Source organism: Dermochelys coriacea, chromosome 14 (assembly GCF_009764565.3).
Source record: "Dermochelys coriacea isolate rDerCor1 chromosome 14, rDerCor1.pri.v4, whole genome shotgun sequence".
Lineage (NCBI taxonomy): Eukaryota > Metazoa > Chordata > Testudines > Dermochelyidae > Dermochelys > Dermochelys coriacea.
The window spans coordinates 23556623-23581102 of NC_050081.1; the positions used below are offsets into that span (position 1 = coordinate 23556623).

A 24480-nucleotide genomic window follows, 5' to 3' on the forward strand; every position below is an offset into this window, starting at 1 on the left:
GACAGACAGAGTGGTGTGTATGGGGATAAACAGATGTGTGTGTGGACAGACAGACAGAGCAGTATGTATGAGGATAGATGTGTATGGGGACGGACAGACAGAGCTGTGTGTATGAGGACAGACAGATGTGTGTGTGGACAGACAGAGAGGTGTGTATGAGGATAGACAGCTAGAGGTGTCTGGGGACAGACAGAAGGAGCGGTATGAGGACAGACAGATGTGTGTGTGTGGACAGACAAAGAGGTGTGTATGAGGATAGACAGCTAGAGGTGTCTGGGGACAGACAGAAGGAGCGGTATGAAGACAGACAGATGTGTGTGTGGACCGACAGAGAGGTGTGTATGAGGATAGACAGCTAGAGGTGTCTGGGGACAGACAGAAGGAGCGGTATGAGGACAGACAGATGTGTGTGTGGACCGACAGAGAGGTGTGTCTGAGGACAGACAGCTAGAGGTGTCTGGGGACAGACAGACAGAGAGGTGTGTATGAGGACAGACAGACCAGTGTGTCTGGGGACAGACAGACAGGCAGAGCGGTGTGCATGAGGACAGATGTGTCTGGGGACAGACAGACCAGTGTGTCTGAGGACAGACAGCTAGAGGTGTCTGGGGACAGACAGACAGACCAGTGTGTCTGGGGACAGACAGACAGGCAGAGCGGTGTGCATGAGGACAGATGTGTCTGGGGACCGACAGACAGACACGGGTGGTCTCTTTCCCCAGCGCTGGCCCCATGACGCCCCGTGCCGTGCAGGGCCGGTCCGGGCTCGGCCGCGCTCCAGGGCAGAGGCAGCCGCTCAGCCCCGCCCCCAGGCCGCCCCGCCCCGTCCCGGTCCCTCGCTGGTGCAGCCCGGCGGCGGTAGGTTGCCTCGGCTCCATCCCGGCCATGGAAGCGGCTCGCTGCGGAGACCCTGCCCGGCGCCGCGGGCTGTAGCGCTGCCGCGGGACGCAGGATGGGCAGTGAGCCCCGGCGGAAGCTGCCCTGCAGGTGGGTGAGCGGAGCCCGGCTGGGGCTGGACGCCGGGGGGCGATCGGAGGCCGGGCTGGCCGAGCCGGGCTGCCGGGGGGAGGGGGACCCCGAGCGGGGAGGCAGCAGCTTCCCCTGCCCGGGCATTTCCCCTCCGCCAGGGTGCGGGTGGGTGCTGCCCTCCCCCGACCCTGGTAGCACCCTGCAGCCGGGCCAAGGGCGCCCTGCGTGGGGTGGGGTCAGACTCCCAGGCTGGGTGAGATCTCGCCTGTTGACAGGAGCGATGGGGAAAGGCCGCGGGTGGTGAGATACGGAGGTGAGTCATTTCTGAAGCTTGTTTTTCTACCCGAGCCTGGGTGGGCGTGAAAAGTTCCTGGGCTGTTTATGGGCCATCCCAGGTGTGGGACCCGGTTTGGGGGGGGATGTCCCAGCTCAGCCCTGCAGGCGGGCGGGGAAATTCCAGGGGCTCTCCAGCCTGTCATTGCAGTGGCTGGATTTCTGAGCCTCTGTCTCTGCTGCCCCAGGTGGGAGAGCAAGCGGTGACCTGCTCCCCCCACTGCAGGAGGATGTTAAACAGTGGCCTGTTATGGCAGGATTGAATGCACTGGCTCTCCTAGGCCCGGAGCCCTGGAAATAATTGGAGAGGATTTGGGACCACATGCTTTTGATCAGTCCTAATCCATGTGTGATTTGTCAGAGGGGAGCCGCCTTCTCCTCCATAGCAGCAGGGATCGGGAGGAGATGGGGGTAGGCACTAACGTGGAAACAGAATCCATCCAAAAACGCCAGATAGGGAATGGAATGTGGTTCTGGACTCTGCCCAGATGGACACAGGAGTAAATCATACTCCTAGGAACGTAGAGTCTAGAAGCAGACAAGACCCACCAGGTCTTTTACATCCACGTTGTTCTCAGCATGGGATTGTTCCCTGAGGAGCTTCATCCAATCTAGTGTAAATCTGGGCACTGTCGCTTCACCTTTCTCTATGGCAGGAATTCCACCAATCGAATGGAGACCAATGAGCCACTCTCCTTTAGTGCGTCAATCTCCCATCCCTAGTTAAACTTCACTGCAAGGATCACTTTGCTATACAGCTGCAACTGGCTGGAGCTTGGATCCAGGCTAGTGCCCGTTTTGTTCTTGCTTGTCCTGACCACCTCCGAGAAAGGCTTAATGCCGATGTTATAAGAGGGAAAAGACTCAGTTGATTGAACTAGCTGCAGCGTACGAGATGTACAGAAACAGTCTCTCAGGCTTTATCCCCACTAGTATAAAGAAAAGGAGTACTTGTGGCACCTTAGAGACTAACAAATTTATTAGAGCATAAGCTTTCGTGAGCTACAGCTCGCATAAGCTTTCGTGAGCTACAGCTCACTTCGTTTGTTCAAATTGCACACTATTACTAGCACTTGTTCAGCTTCACTGGCTGATTGTCTGTAGCATTGTGTCCCACTGTCACTACCAGCAGTCATGGTGCAACAGTGAGAGATGAAAGCTGGGGATGCCTGCATTGCTGTGTCATGTATCTCTGGTAGTGCTAAGCAGCAACAGTGTTATTGTTCACTAGTGAGTTTTTTAAATAATATGCTTGATGTATATTCTGCAAGGTTCTATTTAGGAAAATGAAAAATGCCATTTAAAAAAAACATTTTTTTGGGGAAAAGACACTATTTCAGTCTTTCACATTTTTATAATAATACTGAGGTGGCTCTGAAAACTGGTGCAGAAATTTGAATACTAACAATTCCAGAGCACGAAGCAGATGTGTGAATTTCAGATCAGAGTTTGTAATGAGAAATTTGGAAGGGAGGAGGATAAAAGGTAAAAATATAAAGGAGATTTATATTTGGCGCCTTCTGGCCACATATGATGATCTTCAGAAGTTTGAGAGCTAGGCACACCTGCCAGGGCTCAGAGCTTCTGAAGCCCCGAGCCCTGGCAGGTGCCTCCTGTGGGGCTGAAGCCACCTAGACTCCCCTTCCCACTGGGCAGAAGCCTCTCTACTCCTCGCCGCCCCCCCCCCCACCCAGGAGTGCTCAAATTACAGCCAGCTCGATAAGTATAGCTCCTGGATCTGTGCTATATAATCCATAGGTGCCCTGCTCTTTATGACGGAGGAGAAGTGGTGTGGAATCACAACAAGTCCAAGCATGCAATGCTCCATCTTGGTCCAAGTGTTCAGGCCCCTTTGTATGCCTGGCTACACAGCCTCCATGAATTGTGCCTGTGAATTAAAGATGAAGGCAGCTGCTATCTGCGTCACTTCATGTAAACTTGATGCAGCCTTTGGGCTCCTGGTGAGATGCCAATGCAGCTTGTCAGTTGGGCAAAGTTTGGACATCCCTGATGTGATGGGAGGGGACAGCAAACATGTTGGAGCAGGGTCCTGAAGTTCTTAGCAAACAACCAAAACGAGAGGCTACATGGGAGGCAGGGACAGAAGCAAAACGAAACTATGTTGTGACTTCTTCTACTTAACTTTATAAATAAAAATTCATGTTATGTGATGAAAAAGAAGAACTGAATCTAGATGAAAGCGTCAGAGGAAAATTACCACATTCTGCTCTCAGAAGAGCCTGGCTTTAACAACTGCAGAGGAGTGCTTGCGGCTTTGAATAAACTAGCAAACTCTGTAGCTGTAATTGCACCACTGGGTGTAGCTCCGCTAGTGGAAGAAACACTATGGACACTAGCATAGACAAGACTGGGTCATCTTTGTCGTTGTGTCAGCTCAGTGACAGGAGTACTTGCGAGCTTTTCTATGCTACAACCACAGATCAAGTGGGGCTAGGTTTCAACTTCTATATTTATTTAATAAAGTGACATTTACCTGCCCCTAATGTGTGGGGTGAATAATTTATGTCTTGGGGTTTTCCTTGTAAACTTTCAAGTGGATTCCCAGACGTGGAACGATGTGTAAGGCATATTGGGGCAAGCCCTGCAAGAGCATTTTCAAGTTTGTGCCTGGAACAGTGTAGATTCTGTTGACTTTTAAGCTCTGGTCCTCTTTAAATGCTTCAGAGCTCTGTATTTCCATTATCTGGAATAGGTGTGAGGATTGGATCAGGTTCCTATAGAAACAGGGGCTCCCCCACTGGCTTCGCTCCAAGGGTCGATGTGTGTTTTTCATCACTAGCTGAAAAGTTGATGCCCAGTTGTGTGGTTTACAGAGCTGTTTAGCTGGGGAGATTTCAGGGTTGGAAATTTCATCCTGATGGTTCTGGGAAATAGTACTGCTCATTGATACGGTCGCTGATCTCCTGCTTTTTCTTCTCTCTTAAAGAAGATTACCTCTCCCCTTCCTCAGGAGGCCCTGGATGGTGGTGATCTTCCATTTCCAAACAGAGTCCATCAATGCCACTCTTAGCTTGATGTGCGGCGCTCCTTCCCCATCCAGGAACTGAGAAAACTCTCTTTGCAGCCCTAGCATCCTTTACCAGCCCAGTGACTGAGGGGGCTGGGCCTGGGGCTCTTAAATGTATGTAAGTGTGATGAGTTAGCTCTAGAATCACCAGGCTGCTCTACTAGCTACTTCCTGAAACCACACAGAATAACATGCGCTTCATGGTTGCTGCAGGGCTATGAGTTTTTGGTCAGCATGCTTCTGCATTGCCCACTGAGCTGCTGCTCAGGTGAATGGGCAGTAGTTAGCAGTAGCATTCTTGCCTTGTGTACTGTGTATGCCATGCAATAGTGAAATGCTTAAAGATACACAAGGGCTGTTGCACGGGCAGCTTGGTGTCATCATCGTGCTGTGCTGTTGCCCCCTCTGTGAGGTGTCCCAGTAGGATGGACGCGACCTTCCCTCTCCTGGTCGCAGGCCTAGTTGGTGGGGAAAAATCCATTTTTATTGTCCTTCTGGGGAGGAGGGAGGAGAGCAAATGCAGTTTCCAAACTTGCTTCCCGTTATAGACACCAAAAGGGGGCTTTTGTGTTTTGATGATCTTGTCTTTGCCTGCCAATTAACCCAGCATGAGAACTTGTCTCTCTAATGATGCTTCCATGGGACTCCTCGGGTGTTTTAATTGCAAAGGTTTGAGCAGCTAGTAAGCGATGAACATGGAACGTACGCTGTGCAGTAGCTAAAAGACACAGTTCTTTGGCAAGCCTTCATTAGGAAATAAGGACGCTGGCAGGAATGCTTCGGAGATGCAATTTTCTTAATGAAAGCTACTGAATAGGGAGCCTCATGGGGAAGAACAGGCTCTTGCAGGGCGCTGCCAATTGCGCCTCTGTAGTGTTAATTTTGTATTTCCTCTTCATTGTTTCTAATACCCTCTTGGAAGCTTGCAGATAAACACTTTGTTTTCCTACTAATTGTGTCCTGTTTGGCAAGCAGTGGTTATAACACATGTTTTTTGGACTACGTGAACTCCTAGGTTGTTAGTCTTTGATTTCAGGCTTTGCCATTTAAAAGGCAGCTTACATTTGCAGTAAGATGATCCCTATCATTAATATCACCATCTCTCAATGATCTCCCCGTAGAGATTCTACAGGCAAAAGCATGGTTGACTTTTAAAATATATTTATGAGAACTGTAGCTGAAGCTTTCATGTGTGAAATTGATGCAGTACCGCTGTGAAAAGTGGTTTTGTAAAAAATGGACGGTCATGTCTGTGTCTTGATTGTTTCTGTGCCCAGTGTGCTACATTTTCAAGAAAGGTGGCTTATCTAAATGACAGCCCCGAAATCTCTCCCAGAATCTGAGAGTTAAGCTGGGTTCTGCCTTTCATGCCTCATGACCTGTAATAAAGATTCAAATTCTTCTCTGGGACAGTTGTGCAACCTCATTGTTTGCATTGCATGCACACCTGTAACTAATTGCAAAAAGAAAAGGAGTACTTGTGGCACCTTAGAGACTAACAAATTTATTTGTCTCTAAGGTGCCACAAGTACTCCTTTCTTTTTGCGAATACAGACTAACACGGCTGCTACTCTGAAACCTGTAACTAATTGGTTAGCTAACCTCCAGTTACAGGGATGATCAATTTATGCACAAGAAGGAATAAACTCCAGCATGGTCTTTCTTTCCCAGTTGTGCTGGTTCTGTAGGGGAACAAGGGGTAAAAGCAGAACACATGTATTTTTGCCACTAATGTGAGCATATGTCTTATTTTTGAGTTAAATAAGAAAACGGCATATGTTACTTGGCTAATTACTTATAGGCTGTCCTCACTGTAGATCCACAAAGGGCAAGCTCTGTTGAAATACTGCTGTCTGTTTGACACAGTTCTCAGCTGTCCTTGTATTAGGAAGGATGTAACTTCCAGTTTTCTGTATCTTTTTTTTTTAGTTTTATTTTTTGATCAAACATGCTTCTCCCAAAGTTCTTTCTTTCTAACTGGTATCTTTATGAGTTTGTACATCCCTTAACCTATTCCTTCAGGCACTGTTGGTGTGTCTATTTAAACCATATCCTTGAGTCAGAGGCTATGCCACAAACAAGTTCTCATCCTTTCAGGTGGCATTTCCTTTTTCTCATTGTTTCTGGCAATCTGTATAAGTGAACCTGCACATGTGTTTCTTCACTAGCAGTGCTTTTGTGTTGCTAAACTTGGCATATTATGGCTCAGTGTGAACTGAGGAAGACTGAGCTTCTTAATACAAAAGGGAGCATGATCTATTTAGGTAATGAAGTTGCAGTTCTTGGGTTAAGATAGGACTGCAATTCCGATTGAACATATTATAGCACTATAAATCTTGCCTTTTTATCACAATGAGGCTGCCGTCCTGCATTGGATCTGTGCAAATGGACCCCCCACAGAATGCTCTAGACATATGTAGGGCTCTCCTTGGCTCTGGCCACATAGATCCAGTTGAAAGATCGGGCTTAAATTGCTGCTGAGACACTTGAGAGTCCATAGGAGATTCTCTACCAGGTTAGATTCATTTTAAGGTGGATCCAGTCTGGGTCGCTGTTGTTGCTGGGTGAAAGGCAAAAGAAACAGTAGTCTGAAGAAACCACAGAGGCACAGTGGGCTCCAAATAACTCGTTGAACACAGCATGCGGGGCCCAATTACTCAGACACACGGCAGCTCTGGCTGAGGTTTTTTTAGTAGAACATAGTGGGCTCACTAACTATTGATATCTGTTTGGAGTAGGTGGTACCCTTTAAATAAAGTACCTTTTATAAAAGTTTTGGGAGTGCTGGTGGTGATTGCGAGAATAGGTAACATCTCAGTCTCTAAAATTCTTCCCCTGCAATGAACTATTTAGTGAGCCTATTCAGCCTCCCATCACCCCTGTGAGATAGGGAAATGCTGTTATCCCTGCTGTACAGATGAGGGACTTTGGCAAAAGAGAGACTTAAGGGTATCTCTATGCTGCGATCAGAGGTGTGACTGCAGCACACGTGCGTGCACCTGAGCCAGTTTGGCTCTAGCTAGCTCCACTGACCATAGCAAGGAAGCTGCGGCAGCATGGGCTGCATAAGCCCATCCAGGACTCTGGGTGTTTACTCAAGCAGCTGGCTCATGTTGCTACAGCTTCACTGCTGTTGTTACTTGAGCTAGCTAGATCAAAGGTAGCCTGGGTATGTCTACATGTGCTGCAGTCACACCTCTAACTCCAGTGGAGACAGAACCGAAGTGGCTTGGCCAGGTCACGCAGGAAGCCTGTAACAGAAGAGGGAATTGAACCCAGGTCTGGCAAGTCCTAGCACCCTGGGACATCCTTCCTCTCTTCAGGTGTGTGCTGGGATCTGCTCATCTAGAACACATTGCAGGACTGGACCTTTGGTGGATAAATATGTTTCATTCCCTAGCCGCTCCTTGTATTATGATGATGTACAATCAAAAAAGCAGACCTGGGCTTGTATAGACTCTTTTTATTCTTGTACTCTCTTGTTCCAGAGAATGCTGAAGGTGAGACACAGAGTAAATGCATCCGATGAAGTGAGCTGTAGCTCATGAAAGCTTATGCTCTAATAAATTTGTTAGTCTCTAAGGTGCCACAAGTACTCCTTTTCTTTTTGCGAATACAGACTAACACGGCTGCTACTCTGAAACCAGAGAATTCCTTGATTCTTTTGGTATTGTGGAGCCCTGGTTGACGTTGGCTTGCATGGGTGGGTAACTGGATGGATGTTGGACATTAAAACCCATCCCATCTTTAGAAATTAGCAAGACCATGCTAACCCTAGCCCATCTCCAGGTCAGAAGGTGGAGTGGTCTTCAGCTGTAGACTGTAGAGGTGTTGCTGTCAGATTAATAGTTGCAGTTGCATGCAATTTTCAGGAGAAATTGGGTTTAAACCCCTTTGTCAGCCATGAAAACAAATGTGGATCAGAATCACCATTTACTCTCAGGGTCTGTCTGTGCTAGGAGAACTTTTGAAAAATGTCTCTCTGTTGCTAACAGTGGCTTAGCCAAAGGTCAGTAGTGATAGGAACCCTAGCATAGATGAGGTTTCGGCTTTTGACATGGCTTTCAGTACCGCTCAGTTTAACCTTGCTGGGAGCAATTCTAAATGATTGAGAACAATGATAGCAGCAGCTGAAACAGTGTCCGTATTACCAATTAGGGCTCCCTCTCAGTGAGAAATATTTACGCAAAGGGAATTTTAGAAACAGGGCCTTAGGGTAAAGATTTAATTTGTTTTTTTTTTGTTTGTTTTTGTTTTTCTGTTCAGTTTTAACCAAATCTGTTTAGTACCTTAGGAGTTAAAGAACAAAAAACAACATTCAGGAACATTAGGGCTGGGGTTTTTTCCTGACCCTTCTGTCCTGCAGTGTCTTTGTTTCACCACTAGAAAACTTAAGCAGACACAAATTGCATGTGTAAGCTAGTTTTTAAAAATAACTATATTGGGCAAAGTCATCACTCCATATTCATACATGGAATTTACCAAAAAGAGGCAATGCAGAGTAGTGGGTAGAGCACTGGACTGGCACATGGGAGACATAGGTTCTATTCCCCACCCCACTATGGGATGTTGGGCAAATCATTTAACTGTCCTCTATTTTTTACCATCTGACCTCCTTGTCTGTCTTGTCCTTTTAGGCTGTAGTCTCTTTGGGACAGGGAATGTCTCTTATTATACATATGTACAGCACCTGGCACAATGGGGCCCTGATCTCAACTGGGTCTCGAGCTGCTACCATAATGCGAACAGTACAGCCAATTGACAGGAAGGGAAATGACTTACCATGTTATCTTTTTATGTGCAAAGTCTCTGGGGCTTTTAAGATAGGAGCACTTTGGAGAGAGAAATGAAGCCGGATGGCCAGTGGAGCAGTGAAATAATGGGAGGGGGATGATTACATGGTATTGCAGTATCACTGTGTTCACTTATTCCTGGTACAAAACCTACATGATGGGACCATCCACATGTACCTTTCACAGGTTAAAACTCTGGTTTTCCCTTAATGCTGTGTCCTGGTGGAGCTGTTGCCATGTGTCCTTTCTTCTGCCCTCTCCTTTTATCTTTCCTTTGTGGCTGCTGTGGGTATCCATTCATGACTCCTTGAGGCTGGGCAGAACTTGGGCATGTGGCTGGGCACAGTGCCACAAGTGCAGGGAAGCAAAGCTTGATCCAGGGGAGCTTGCTTTCTGAGCCTGTCCCCTAGGGGAGCTGCTTCTGGGCTGGATGTTTTGAGGCCATCATGGGAAGTAGCTTCATGGGCAGTGGGTTATAATAGAACAGGGAAGGCTAAGCCTTCCCTGGTGCAACCGCCACCAAACACCTGGGCCGTGGTGGCCATGCCTCTTTCCCTCCGTGCTCTGCCCCTTCCACAAGTCCCCCAGCGCCCGCTTCTGCTGCCTGCCTGCCTGGTAACTTTTCCTCCACTACATCACCCCTCCTGCCCAGAGATCACTGCTGCATTCCTCCTTTCCCCCTCTGGGGCAGGGTGTGTGAAGAGGGATGCAGCGAGCCAGTGGTGGATGGGGGTGTCTGGCGGGGGAGTGAGGAGGTGGGTGGGAGAGGGGTCTCACGGTAGCTGGGGGGGGGTGAGGAGAGACCAGGCAGGCGAGGAGGGACCAGGCGAGTGTGGGAGGGGTGTCTTGTGGTGGGACACGGCAAGTGGGGAGGGGACAGGGGGTGGAGATGAGGTCAGAAGAGGTGGGGCAGGGAGCTAGCCTTCCCTAGGGGAAGCTTCACCTACCACCAATGAGTAGCTTGTTGGTATAGGCATATAATTCTTACCCAGTATTTGAGAGCGGTTCTGGGTTCAAATCCCCGACAAGCCTTTTCAAATGCCAGTAATTGTCCTGTGCCTTCAGGATAGGCTCTAGTTCGAACAAGAGTTATTTCAGAGAAGTTCTGTTGCCTGTGTTTAAACAGGAGCTCAGGCTAGATGATTGCAGTGGTCCCTTAGACTCTTTGGGTAGTGCTTCTGGATTTAGACTCCATGAATGGGTTTGGGTCACTTTTAAACATTTTCCCAGTAGGTCTGGGGCAGGCTCAGGGTCCTGCAGTGTTCCCCATCCCCGCTGCTCATGCTCCCCAGGTGAGGGAGTGTTGCTTTAGCAGGATAAGAAGCTAGGTATTACAAAAGTGTCCAGGTGCTTTATATCAGGGGGTAGCAGTGTTAGTCTGTATCCACAAAAACAACAAGGAGTCTGGTGGCACCTTAAAGATTAACAGATTTGTTTGAGCATAAGCTTTCATGGGTAAAAACCCCACTTCTTCAGATGCATGGAGTGAAAATTACAGATGCAGACGTAAATATATTGGCACATGAAGAGAAGGAAGTTACCTCACAAGTGGAGAACCAGTGTTGACAGGGCCAATTCAATTAGGGTGCTTTATAACTTCCTTAACAATTCTTCCCTTTCCTCTGCCCTGTGAATAGCAATGGTGGAGTTTCCATTGCATGCCAGTGATGGAATGCTTAATCCCACCAGTGAAACTGTCAAACCCCAACGCTATCTCAAGTTAAATCTTCCTCAGACTTGATACTGAAGTTGTAGTTGAGAGTATCATGCCAAATGAAACTAAGCTTCACTGTTATGATAAAGGCCGAGGTGGGTTTCTTTTTTTGTAATTGATACCAGGAACAAGTGCATTTTCTCTCTGAAAAGTGACTATGTACTGACCTTTACGTAATCATCGAGTCAGATACGTGTTTGTGTTTGGAGTCAATTCTGCTGTGAGGAAAACAAGCTGCCGCCCTCCCCAGTTAGCCTGGCATATCACACAAAGCAATGGTGGAGTGAACTGGATTGTGTTCAATAGGATGGTTACTGAGTTCAGTTATACCTGTGCAACTTCATAAAAGGCAGTGGGACTGCTCAGGTATTACTGAGAGCAATCTTTGTGAGGACAGGTGTTGCCAAGGACACATCTTATACTATGTGACTTTTTATTACCGGTGAAGATGCTTGAGAAAGGAAGAAATCAGCTTGAATCTCAGATCCTAGGTTTAATCTGCAGGACTGACAGTTAAAACATCTTTTGATTTGTAAATTGAGCACAGTTGATCTAGAATTACTGGGCAATGAGAAACGAGGAGCACCAGGATGTTGTTTTTAGAAAGTTAATTTTCAGAGTAGAGCTGCACTTCAGAAAGAAGAATTCCCAAAATATAGTAGTAACTTTTAAGTAACCATAGATGAGTCCTGTTAGGTCATAGCTTTTAAATTTCTTGAGCAATAGGGCTTCCATAGTTTCCTCTGGGAACTTATTTCAGAGACTAATAGATCTCCATATTAAGATGTTAGAATGTCACGTCTATGCTATGAATCAATCTAAAGAGCTGAGATGTCTTTTTCTGACTGCCCTAAATTTTTGACACTTGTAACAGTTGGAAGGAATCCTCTAATAAAGTAACAGGGGAGGGAATACCTTTTTCCTAGAAATGATAACTCGAATACAGAGCTGGGGAGAAGAACATATGTCCATTCTGCATTTAGCTGGTTTCTGACAAGATGCATGGTTTTTTGTTTTTGTTTTTATAAACAGTGAGTGCATCTGCCATTTGAAGACTGCTCTGCGTTGCCTGTCTGGGAGATTAGCATGTGACATATCTTGATGTTCAGTAAGGCTTTTGACACAGTCCCACCTGACATTCTCATAAGCAAACAAGGGAAATGTGATCTAGGTGAAATTACTGTAATGTGGGAGCAACACTAGTTGAAAAAAACTTAAGGAGTAGTTATCAATAGTTTGCTGTCAAACAGGGAGGGTGTACCTTGTGAGGTCCAACAGGGGTCAGTCCTGGGCTCAATATTTTCATTTCTACTTATAAAATGTATGGATGACACCAAGCTGGGAGGGGTTGGAAGCTCATTGGAGGACAAGATTAGAATTCAAAACAGGCTGGATATATTGGAGAGTTGGCTTGAAATGAACAAGAAAAAATTCAATAAAGACAAATGCAAAATACTACTTTTAGGAAGTGCAAAGAACTACATGTAGGAAGGAAAATTCAAGTCCCCAAATACAAAATGGGGAATAACTGGCTGGATGGAGTAGTACTGCTGAAGAGGATCTGGAGGTTATAGTGGATCACAAATGTATTATGGTATGATGCAGTTGCGAAAAAAGCTAATGTTCTGGGGTATATTCACAGGTGTGTCGTATGTAAGACATGGGAGGTAATTGTCCCCCTCTGCTTGGCACTAGTGAGGGCTTAGCTGGAGTACTGTATCCAGTATTGGGCACACACTTTAGGAAAGATGAGGACAAATTGAAGAGAGTCCAGGGGAGAGCAACAAAAAATGATAAGGTTTAGAAACCCTGACCTCTGAGGAAAAGTTAAAACAACTGGGCATGTTTAGTCTTGAGAAAAGAAGACTGAGGGGGGAACCTGAAAACAGTCTTCAAATATGTTCTGGGCTGTTATAAAGAGGATGATGTTCTCTATGTCCACAGAAGGTAGGAGAAGAAGTAAGGGGTTTAATCTGCAGCAAGGAAGATTTTGGTTAAATATTAGGAAAAACTGTCTAGCTCTAAGGGTTGCTAAGCTCTGGAATAGGCTCTGAGGGAGTTTGTGGAACCCCCGTCATTAGAGGTTTTTAAGAACAGGCTGGACAAACACCTGTCAGGGATGCTCTAGATATACATGTTCTTGCTTCAGTGCAGGTGGATGGACTAAAGCAGGGGTTCTCAACCTTTTTTTTCCCCTGAGGTGCCCCCCCCCATCATGCTTTAAAAGCTCCACGGCCTGGCAGAGGAGCCTCAGGGGGTTCAGGGCTCTGATTTTTCTGCCTGAAACCAGCTGGGGACTGTGGACCCCCGGTTGAGAACTGCTGGACTAGATGACCCCTCCAAGTTCCTTCCAGCCCAACATTTCTATGCTTCTATGTAGGATAGTTTACGCGGAGGAGAGTCTTGGAGGAGGATTTGGTCTGGTGGGCAAAGTACAGATTTGTTGCACTCTGTGCTGGAGATAACTTGGTGGGGGAAAATTAGCAACATTATTTCTCAGCATGATCAAAATCCTCCTTGGTCATTTTAGAGGGGTTGGGAGTGGAATTCCCCCCTATCTTTCTGTACATCAAAAACAAAAATAGAGCTTGCCCTGTGACAGTGCTAATACCAAGAAAGATATTTTAAAAATAAGCCTGGAGGAAGTGATAGTTTGCACATCTCCTTTCCAACCATTCTGCAAACAGTTCTGTTCTGTCAGTACCACATTGTGCTGATTCCTCAAAGTCTGCGTGCAGATGTGGTCGCCCCATCTCAAAAAAGATATATTGGAAAAGGGTCAGAAAAGGGCAACAAAAATGATTAGGGGTTTAGAACGGCTTTTGTATAAGGGGAGATTAATAAGACTGGGACTTTTCAGCTTGGAAAAGAGACTAAGGGGGGATATGATAGAGGGCTATAAAATCATGACTGGTGTGGAGAAAGTAAAGAAGGAAGTGTTATTTACTCCTTGTCATAATACAAGAACTAGGGGTCACCAAATGAAATTAATAGGCAGCAGGTTTAAAACAAACAAAAGGAAGTACTTCTTCACACAACACACAGTCAGCCTGTAGAACTCTTTGCCAGAGGATGTTGTGAAGGCCAAGACTATAACAGGGTTAAAAAAAGAACTAGATAAATTCTTGGAGGACAGGTCCATCAATGGCTGTTAGCCAGGATGGGCAGGAGTTGTGTCCCTAGCCTCTGTTTGCCAGAAGCTGGGAATGGACAACAGGGGATGGATCACTTGATGATTGCCTGTTCTGTTCATTCCCTCTGGGGCACCTGGCATTAGCCACTGTCGGAAGACAGGACACTGGGCTAGAGAGACCTTTGGTCTGATCCAGTATGGCTGTTCTTATGTTCTTGCTGCTGGCATCTAAAGCTAGACCTGCTCTCTGTGAAATCTCATCATTCATGCTGCTTAGTTAATTGTGGGGAGGTTGTCTGCAGATACCGCTCCCCCCGATGTTCCTATGTGCCCCTCCCAGGGGGCTGTGAGGAGGGGATCAAGCAGTAATACCAAGCATCTCCGTGCATTCAGATCACTTTCCCGACCTGGGCTGTGCTGTGAGGCGAGCATCAGGAGCTGCTGCTCTCTACCCTCCCCTTACGCAGCCAAGGTGGGGAAAGTGACTGGGATGCAAGGAGCCCTGATGTGGCTCCTCACTCCCCACTCCCTCACAGCCCCTAGTGGAGACTTGGAGGAGCAGCATTGGAGAGGGTGAACAAGCACAATGCCTGCTGCTTCATGCATCTAGGTTTGTTTCCCCAAGTGGGCACAGGAGGGTGCAGGGGTTCAGGGCAAAGGGGGCACAGTGCAGGGGTTGGAGCACAGGATGGGGCAGAGGTTAGGGGTGCAGGGGGCACAGTGTAGGGGTTAGGGGTGAAGGGGGCAGGGATTGGGGTGAATGGGGACAGGCGGGAGGGGGTTGGGTGCAGGTGGGGAGTGCAGGAATTAGGGGTGGAGGGGGCAGAGTGCAGTGGTTAGGGGCACAGGAAGGGAGTGCAGGGAGCATAGTGTAGCACCTCTGTAAGGGGGCAGGGATTAGGGGGAAAGGGGGCACAGTGCAGGGGATAGGAATGCAGGAGGGGTGACCAGAGTTAGGGGTGCAGTAAGGGGGCACAGGGGTTGAGGAGCCTGGGGAGTCCATGGGTGCCAGGGGCAATGAGGGGGGGCACCACACCCATGGGGGAGGGGCATAAAATACTAGTTCACCCAGGACACCATTTTCCATAAGGCCGGCCCTGAGGGATAATACTGAGCAAGTCCTAAGAGTTGTAACATAAATTACCATCACTGGGGAAAACATGCCTTGACACAGAGAAGTGGGGACAAATTGTGAGAGCAGCAAGGACCTCCGTGGCCTATAGAGCCAGGAGGCAAGTCATACATATCACTAGATTTCTGAAAGTGATTTTTTTAAAAGATCTGCTTGAGTTTAACTCATTGTATTCCCATAAAATTGCTCTCATTTTATCTGCAGCAAATTCAAACATATCTGTTCAGTAATTAGAGAGATTTATGCCACACTCTCTAGATCGTCGTGATAACATCATGTAAGTTCCTGTGTTTCACAACCTGCTCTATCAATTGACTCTGTGGGTAAGCTCCACCCATCAGCGTGATCTCTGCGTCTGTAGTAACTTGCCAAGTTGGAGTAGGGGGAGGAGATCAAAGGAGGGCAAAGCTGAATTGAGTGGCGTAAACATGTGATTCGGGTGGGTGGGCAGAGGGCTGGGGAGGTTGGGCCCAGTAAAACTGTAACTGCCCTGCGTTTGTGGTGTTAGTTATGAATGGTGGAAAGCGCTTTAAGGGGGTGGAAGGGGCTTTCAGAACAGCTTTGTGCTGTTCTAAGGGGTGTGAGCGAGCATGCCCGAAACCAAAAGCAGAAGTCTAGAGTGGGAAGCTGTCTTAGGGGGGTAAGAGGGGGAAAGTCACAAACCATACACAGCTCCCCACTCCTGCTCATGTTAAATGCCTTGCTGGTTTGTTCACTGCTTGATTTGCCCCTTCTCCTCCCACCATCTGCATGCACCATGAGAGGGAAAACCTGTCCCTGATGACTAGCGACCTGCCAGGACCAGTGCCACACAGTGCATTGCTGGCCTAGCATGTTACAAGTACAAGGATTTCCTAGACACCGCCAGATACCCCTTCATCCACTGCTCCCACCATGTGGTTCTGTCACGCACCAATTCCCAATCAATTTAATACTGGGTATCCCGACGGTATCCAGCACCTGGGCATCTGGGTGCCAGGCAACCAGTGAGAAGCACTGATCCCACAAAGGGCTGGGCTTTTGTAGCATCCCCTTTCCCCAGGGATGTTTTCATGGATCCTTCCCTTGAGAGGAGAGATCCTCCCCTTCTTATGCTGTTTCCTCTCCTCCCTCCTGTTTGTCCTCATGTGGGTCTGTCGGAAGGAGAAGTTGTTTCGAGGGAGGGGGGAATGTCTCTATCAGATAGTTGTGTCTGGCTGGCATTTGGATCTCGGCACACTGAGGGTTGGGCTCAGTTTAATCTCCTCTGGTGGGGGTTCTGTAGCTAGGGGCCCTCTGCTGAGAATATAGATCCTGCAGCTCCAGCTCCCCTCCTCCAAAATGTGGGGGTTCTAGCCCCATTCCTTCCTTCACACATATAGGGTTCCAGCCCCACTTCCCCTTCCCTCCAGCCCCTCTTGGCCCCTTCCAATTTCTTCCTCCAAAATGAAAAATATACCCTGGTAGTCCAAAGGCTCTGTCTGCAAGGAGGGCACCACGACCCCCGGAGCAGCTCTGCAAGTAAGAAACCCCACGGTGAGGAGCCAGCACCACTACCCAGCTCTGCTACACAGACTGTTCACTTTGGAAAGGCTTATGCTACTGTGATAGCACCTCTTGCATCAGCTGTGCCATGCAGCTATTAAAGGCGCCAGGGGCCAGTCTCTGCTTTTTGGTGTCTGGTGCAAACCCAGAGCTATTCCATGGAAGTAAAATCCCTTTGTTATTAAAGCCAGGGGGTTACCCCAGAATTACCTGGTGTACTGAGAACAGTCTGTCCCCAGAACTGGAGTAGGATGCACTTTTCTTCTGACGCCTCCAGCTCAGTAGCTGCATTGCAAACAGAAATCTTTATCTCTGACTTTCAGTTCAGTCTTTAGGGGAGGCATCCTGTCCCACTTCTAAAGGAACTAAAAGCCCGAGAGCAAACCTCAGTGACTACTGAGTCTAATCAACAGAATTACAATGCGAACGCTTCTGTCCATTTTATACTAGTGGTTTTTCTCTGAAATAACTAAAATGGTGCTGTGGTCACATTTCGCTAACTTTTGGTGCAACCCCGCCTGCCTATCTCTAAACTTTCCCACCAAGAAGCAAATGTAAGCTGTTCTGTGAGGTCAGGGTTATAGTCTTAATAGCTTGGAGAGGTACTTAAAACAAGAGCAAAGAAGTACCCTGTTGCCCGTACAACCCTTGGGGAACTTAGTGAATTAGAGGGTTGGGGTATATTGAGCCTCTCTTTTTGATTCAGACCCTGCTTGTCATTGGCAATCTTACTGGTAGATTCAATGGAGGTGTCAAGGATCGAATTAAAGATTGGACTACCCTTTTTTTTTTTTCTAGAGAGGCTGGGCTGAGTGCTTAGTAGCAGTAGACTGGTGTAACTCCATTGAGTTACATTGATTTACATCCATTGAAGATTTGGGGTGAAATTCTGGTCTCATTGAAATCTACAGGAGTTTTGCCATTCAGTTCAGTGGAGCTAGGATTTCACCTATGACGTAGTATCTCCAGGGCATACATTTATGATGGGGCCCATGGGGAGATGAAGTCCGTGCTGTCTGTTTTGTATCTGTTGGACTTTGTCAACCAGGATTGTCAATTCAGAACCTTTCATCAGACCTAACGTCATATTTAATTTGGAATTTACTCACTCTTTGGTTTTGGCTACACGGTCAATCATCTAATGTAAGTTGTCCATGAAATGTCTATTAAAAATTGACTCTGGGTGATTATGAAGTACACATTCTTTAAGATGAAAGTGGGAACAAGCTTTTTTTTTTTTTTTTATGGTAGGAATCTGCATGTCGTATGCATCTTACTACTTGCCCGGTTCTTCAATTTATAGACTGCTCTTCATTACAGTAGCTGGATGCGTCTTTACAAAGTTTACGCCTCACTTGCCCAAAAGTGAAGGTACAGTGGATACCCTTGGAGAACTCTAGCTGCTGTGGCCGCCTACGGAAAGGTTGACTTCTGTTGTCATTTTTCACAAATCAAATTTTGCGAACAAACCAAGTTAAAGCCAAACCACATGAATCTATCTTGCACTCTTGTACTGTAATGTCGGAGCTCCTCCCAATCTTTAATGTGTTTTATTCTCACAACACCTCTGTGAAGTAGAGAAGTGCTGTTATTCCCTTTTTGCAGATCCAGACTTGAAGCACCGAGAGACTAAGGGCGGAATCCATGAAGGGACTTAGGCGATGCAATGCTGAGCATTACAGCACCTAACTTTTAGGTACCTAGAAAATCGTAGGAACAACACTGTGATCCACCAAGCTGAGTTAGGAGCCTAGGCTCCCTGTAGGATGAATTGGGAGAGATAGGAGCCTAAGAATGCAATCCACAAAAGACAGCATGCTGGGCAGGGAGCTGCCTAAGCCAGCCAATAAGAGACGCTGACGAGGGACCCCACCTTGGCCCTGCCCCTCTCTTGGAAATAGGTGCCTAAATCTGGGCTACCAGGAAACGTCTATCTCTGCTTGTGATTCATGAACTGGTGGAGAAGTGGAGGAGGATGGATGTCTGGCTGCCTAAGTTGCGTGCAAGGCCTAAACCAAATGGGGCTGCAGGAGAAGAAGGAAGATCTCTCTTATAACCTTTAGCCTAGTGGATAGGGTACTCACCCAGGATGTGGGAGACCCCCCATTCAAGTTCCCATGACTGAGGGAGGGAAAAGGGATTTGAACATGGACCTCTCACTTGAGTTCCCCAGACACTAGGCTATAGAGTCATTCCAACTCTTTCTCTGGCCTAAGTAATATTTAAGTGTGCCATTGTTTAATTAAAATGGAACAACTTCAATAGGAGAGCTTGTGGGAGCCCCACATCAGAATTATCCTGTAGCCTCATGGCTGGGGCACTCACCTGAGAGATGGCAGATCCCTGATTAAATCCCTTCTCCCCTTCAGGTGCTGGGGGGACTTGAACCCAGGGTCTCCTCCAGCCTGATAAGTACCCTGTCCACTAGGCTAAAGGTTATAAGGGGGGCCTCCCTAATCCTCCCCATCTATTTTGCGTGCACTCGTCTGAGGGGCTCGATCTGGTAGCCGTGCTCACAGGCTGCCTTCTGGATGGGGCCTCCACATGCAACTTAGGCAGCTGAACGCCTATCTATCTGAGTTTGTGAATTGCTGTGGGGCTTAGTTGGGAGACGGGTGCCCGGATGCCTAGAGGGAGTCTGTAGTGTGTATGTTGAGGGGAAAAACTTAGGTGCTGAGTGAGTGTAGGCACTACAGGTTTAGGCGGCAGCTGAGAGGAGTGTTTGGTTTGCAGTGTTGCCTAAAAATAGGACTTATGTACCTTTATGGATCCCACCCTAAGTGATTTGCCAGAGCTCCCAGAGAAAGTGTGTAACAGAGCAGGAAATTGAACCTGGGTCTCCCAAGACCTAGGGTGACTCCCTGAGCATGGGACCATCTTTGACCTTTACTCCCTAAATATCTTGCATCATATCCTTACCCTTTGCTATGTTCTGGCTGTGGTGGAATGGCAGGTGCCCTTATGTAGCCATACCACCAGTCCTGGAGAACTCGGAACAGATGTTAACAGCTTTCCAGCCAATCTTAACTGCACTCATGGGCATTGGGTGACAATATATGATGCATAGTGTATATTAGATAACTGGCTCCCAGGACATTCAGGGCTTTAAAGATTTTTCACCAGCACCTTGAATGGTGCCCAGAAATGAACAGGAAGCCTTTGCAGAGACTTTAGCATAGATAGTGAGAATCTAGGGGCATTCATGGGTCCAAAAGGAGACGAAAGCTGTAAACCACTGTGGTAAAAGGTGTATGTGTATACCCACAATAGATAATGTAGATGCAGCCGTGACTCTTGAAACTGACCCCCTACCAACAAGCAGTAATCCTTAAACCATCTGGGTTGAGCTGTAAAGAGTTCACTTTCGTCTGGATTCTTATCTTGGTCAGGCACTCAGTGAGTGAGTAGTGACACCAGAGCCTGGGTAGCCGAAAAAGATGCATAAAGCTGCTGTCAGCATATGGGTGACCTTGCAGTCCACAGTTATTTATCATCTCCCATAATGGCTTCACGTACACATTGAACAGAGGGGAGGTCACAAAATGGAACCCTGCAGACCCTCAAATTGGGGGCTTCTTGGGGTGGAAAGAGCCCACTGGGAAGCCACTCGGTCCATCTTGGAAGATCCATTTTATTCAGTGGCAACAAATGTTTCAAAACAGGCTCCTCAGAATATCAGACAAAGGTGTAACAGATCCAATGTCTGGAAGTTGAGGCTAGACCATTTCAGACTGGAACTAAGGCATACATTTTTAATGGTGGGTGGAATTAACCATTGGAATAATTTTCTAAGGGCTGGGGTGAATTCTCCATCACTGGCAATTTTAAAATCCAGATGGGATGTTTTTCTAAAAGAGCTGCTCTAGAATGATTATGGGGGAGTTCTATGGCCTATGTCATACAGGAGTCAGACTAGATGATCGCTTGGCCTTAGAATCTCTGAATCTGTTTATGAATCAAAAGCTAATAAAAGCTACATATATCCTTACCTTTGTCTGCTGTTGGTAGCTCATAAGCAGTTATTGATATCAATGCCATCTACCCTCCTGATACTGATATGGGTTAAGAAAATGACTCTCAAACTTTACCCAAAGGAGGGAGTGTCAAGACAGGGCATTGGCATCATGGCAGAGTCATTAAAGATGGCTTCTTGAGCAAGGGTCTTATTGTAGCTTATGTAAGTGTGACTGGCCATCACAGGGACATACTTATCAGTAATAGACACCTAATATCTCCACTGGTCTTAATCAGCCATGAAGAACTGGCTCCATCACCCAGGGGATCAGATGTACACTTTCAATTCTGAGAGACTACATGTATCAGTCGTCAGAGTATACCATTGCAACTGAAATACAGATTAATACTAATACATAACACTAGCAATTTTGTGTACAGGCACAGAAGCCTTTGGATATTAATAAGACCTTTGGATATTAATATTTTGGCCTTTTCCTTTAGCAGCCCTCAGATCCACAATTAGATTTGTTTCAGAAGTGCCAGATGATTGTTCTGAAAAGCTGGAAGTGTATTTCCAGTGATAATGGAGGTGAAGCAGACTGTGTTCTCAGCATGTTCCTTGGGCATCCCGAACTCGGTGATAAAACCTTTGTTCCGCACCATGTATTCTGTACAGGTGGCAGGGACAGAAAATAAGTGTGCTGCGTGGAGGTGAGAGGTCTGCCTGACTGAAGGCATTTTTATGACAATACACTCCTGACTTTCTAGCATCTTCAGTCCAGGGGCAGATTCTCCCACTTCCCAATTATGCAGTAGACTAAACAGGGTGTGAATTATGGGCATAGGTCTTTGGCCTTTTGCTTGCTAATTAATACACTGTAATTCCCACACTGAAGAGTCATAGGGTGATTAGGAAATATTACCTCTAAAAATATTTAGACATGTTAATCTGGTGATGAAGCTACAACAGTAAATTCAAAGCAAGGAATATTTTATGAATCAAACCTGACACAAAGCTGTTCTATAAAAAGGTTTCTTCTTGATGAATCCCCTTAGCAGGTTGGAGAGCAAGAAATTTTCCCTAGTAGGTACAGGGAATCTATCCATCTGACTCTTTTGGACCTAAGAGATTATGGTTGTGACGAAAGCCTTCTCAGTGTAACTGAGGCTGTGATACCTGCCTGAGTCTGCAGACAGCCTGAAACAGCAGCGAGACCTGAACTCTCTGAGGCTGCAGATCCTGGCCTCAGTGCATAGGATGAGCAGAAGGACTGTGCCCTGGGGAATTCCTCTGGGTCTGGAGATAGAAAGAGTCTTTTCTTTAGGACACCTTATGGCAGCCAATCTGCAACAGCTACTCTGATGTCAAGGTTGTAATAGCCTCTGCAGGGAAGGTGGTGGATCCCCTGTCCCCAATCCCCACTGCCTGGAAACATGCAGGGAGCTGAGGGGAAGCTGGATTTCTCTTAGTGCAAGGAGGGGATGTCCTTTGACTTCTTGGCTCTCCAAAACGTGCCCTATCTCTGTATGGTGCAACTACACTGGTTCTACAAGGGTGGGAAGTATCAATGGCTGTGGAGGAGGGATGGCATTTGTGTACATCGGGTGTTGGCTGTGAATCCCGTCACCCCCTGTTTCTGTATTGGTTTCATTCTCCAAGCTTCTGCCAACCTTTGACAGGTTCCCCTGTCCCCCTTAAATCCTGCATCCCCTCTGGTAGCGAGTTCAATAATTCTCTTGGTGAGTAACCAGCTGGGTGATTTGCCTTTGCGATAATGTGGTTATTTCTTGGCTCTGAATAACTTGTGTGTGGTTTATTTTTCTCTCGAGTACTCACACACGCACTCTCTCTACATTTCCTTGTACTGTACAGACTAGACCAAAGTCCTTAGCTGTTAGTGACCACACAGATCAGCTGCATAGTGCGAAGGGATACCATGTGTGCATCTCAGCAGTGGGAGGAGGGTGAAGTCATAGCCCAGAATAGGAAACTGCAGCAGAACTTCCTTCTGAATCCAGAGTGCTTCCCCTTTGGGGTGATCATACAAGAAGGTGAAGTAAGAGGATCTCTTCAGAAAATGCAGAAGTGTAGGATGCTGGTGGAAACCATCTTTAGCTAATGGGAGCTTCCTCTTCAGGCCCCAAAGCATTTGGGCCTTGGTACATGTGTTTATGAGGATGGATTCAGCCACACAGCTTGTGGCTTCCTCTTCAGACAGGAAGTCTATCGGTATAAAATGAAAGATGCTGAGAGGAACTGGCTGTTTTCTCTGAAGAGTCTCTTTCCATTGTGCTGTTGTGGTGACTGCTGGGAATTATTGGGAAAGCTCCTCACCTGCCACTTAACTGTGTCCTGAGTTGAAGTCTAGTCTGCTGTAGAGTGTAAACTCAAGTTTATTCTGGACCCAAAATGGCAGCTCAGGTTGTGTCCACTGTTTCTCTTCTCCCTCGTCAAGGGGGAAGAGAGCGAATTGGCAGACTGCTGTTGCGCTACTTAGGCTGTCAACAATTTGTTCATCATTGTCGCAACGGGGGAAAAGGCTGATACGTCAGGATTTCTTTTGTTGGAGTTTTCTTTGATGTAATTTGATTACTCAACTCTACGTTTTCTGAGCAGCGAATAAAAACAACACAGGGAAGTAGCATATGCAAATACATATCTGAAGCCAGAACATTCCAGATATGTGAGTGACATACCCAAAGTCACACAGCCAGTCTTTGTCAAAACCAAGATTAGAACTTGGGTTTACTGATTCTGTAAGGTTTTTGTATGGTTTCCCACCCCAGCACAATGGAGCTGATGTGGTGCATAAGGTTCATAGAAATGTACGGCTGGAAGGGACCTCAAGAAGTCATCAAGTCTGGCCTCTTGCACTGAGGCAGGACCAGGTAAACCTAGACCATCACTGAGAGGTATTTGGCCAACCTGTCCTTAAATCTCCAGTGACAGGGATTCCATAACCTTCCTTGGAAGCCTGGTTCAGAGTTTACCTACTCTTATTGTTAGAAAGTTTTATCTAGTATCTAATCTAAGGCTTTGTCTACACTAGCATTTTTGTTGGTCAGGATGTGAAACCCACCTCCTCCCCCCCTCCCCCGCTGAACACAAATTTCACTGACAAAAGCACCGATGTTGACAGTGCTATGTTGGCGGGTGAGCGTCATGTAGTGTCATACTTTGCCCTTATCTTTATTGAATTTCATCTTGTTGAATTCAGACCAGTTCTCCGATTTGTCAAAGTCACTTGAATCCTGTCCTCCAAAGTGCTTGCAGCCCCCCGCCCAGCTTTGTGTCATCATCAGATTTTATAAGCATGCTCTCCATCCCATTATCCCAGTCATTAATGAAAATATTGAATAGTACCAGATGCAGAAAAGACCCTTGTCGGACCCCACTAGACATACCCTCCCAGTTTGGCAGTGAACAATAGATAACTAGTCATTAAGTACAGTCTTTCAACAGTTGTGCACCCACTTTATAGTAATTTCATCCAGACTACATTTCCCTAGTTTCATTATGAGAATATCATGTGGGACAGTGTCAAAAGCCTTACTAAAATCAAGATATATCACATCATTTGCTTCCCCAATCTGCTAGGCCGGTATGCCTGTCAAAGAAGCAAATTAGGTTGGTTTGGCATGATTTGTTCTTGATAAATCCATGTTGGTTATTCCTGATAACCCAATTAACCTCTAGGTGCCTACAAATTGATAATCATTTGGTCCAGTATCTTTCCAGATATTGAAGGTAGGCTGACTGCACTGTAATTCCCTGGGTCCTCTTTGTTCCCCTTTTTAAAGACAGGTACTATGTTTGCCCTTCTCCAGTCCTCTGGAACCTCACCCATCCTCCATGAGTTCTCAAAGATAATTGCTAATAGTTCTGTGATCGTTCAG

General features: G+C 46.7%; 1 protein-coding gene across 2 annotated transcripts in view; it reads left to right on the top strand.

Annotated features, from left to right (window-relative positions):
• Positions 1 to 672: 672 nt before the first annotated feature.
• PIK3R5 (phosphoinositide-3-kinase regulatory subunit 5) overlaps positions 673 to 24480 on the top strand; it is a 102069-nt gene continuing 78261 nt past the window's right edge. Inside the window, exon 1 of one of the 2 annotated variants that reach the window (XM_038372200.2) lies at positions 673 to 987. The gene's annotated coding sequence lies outside the window, so the exon portion shown is untranslated. Of the gene's footprint in view, positions 988 to 1213; positions 1283 to 24480 lie in introns of those variants that run through there. The other variant, XM_038372201.2, reaches the window with a different exon arrangement.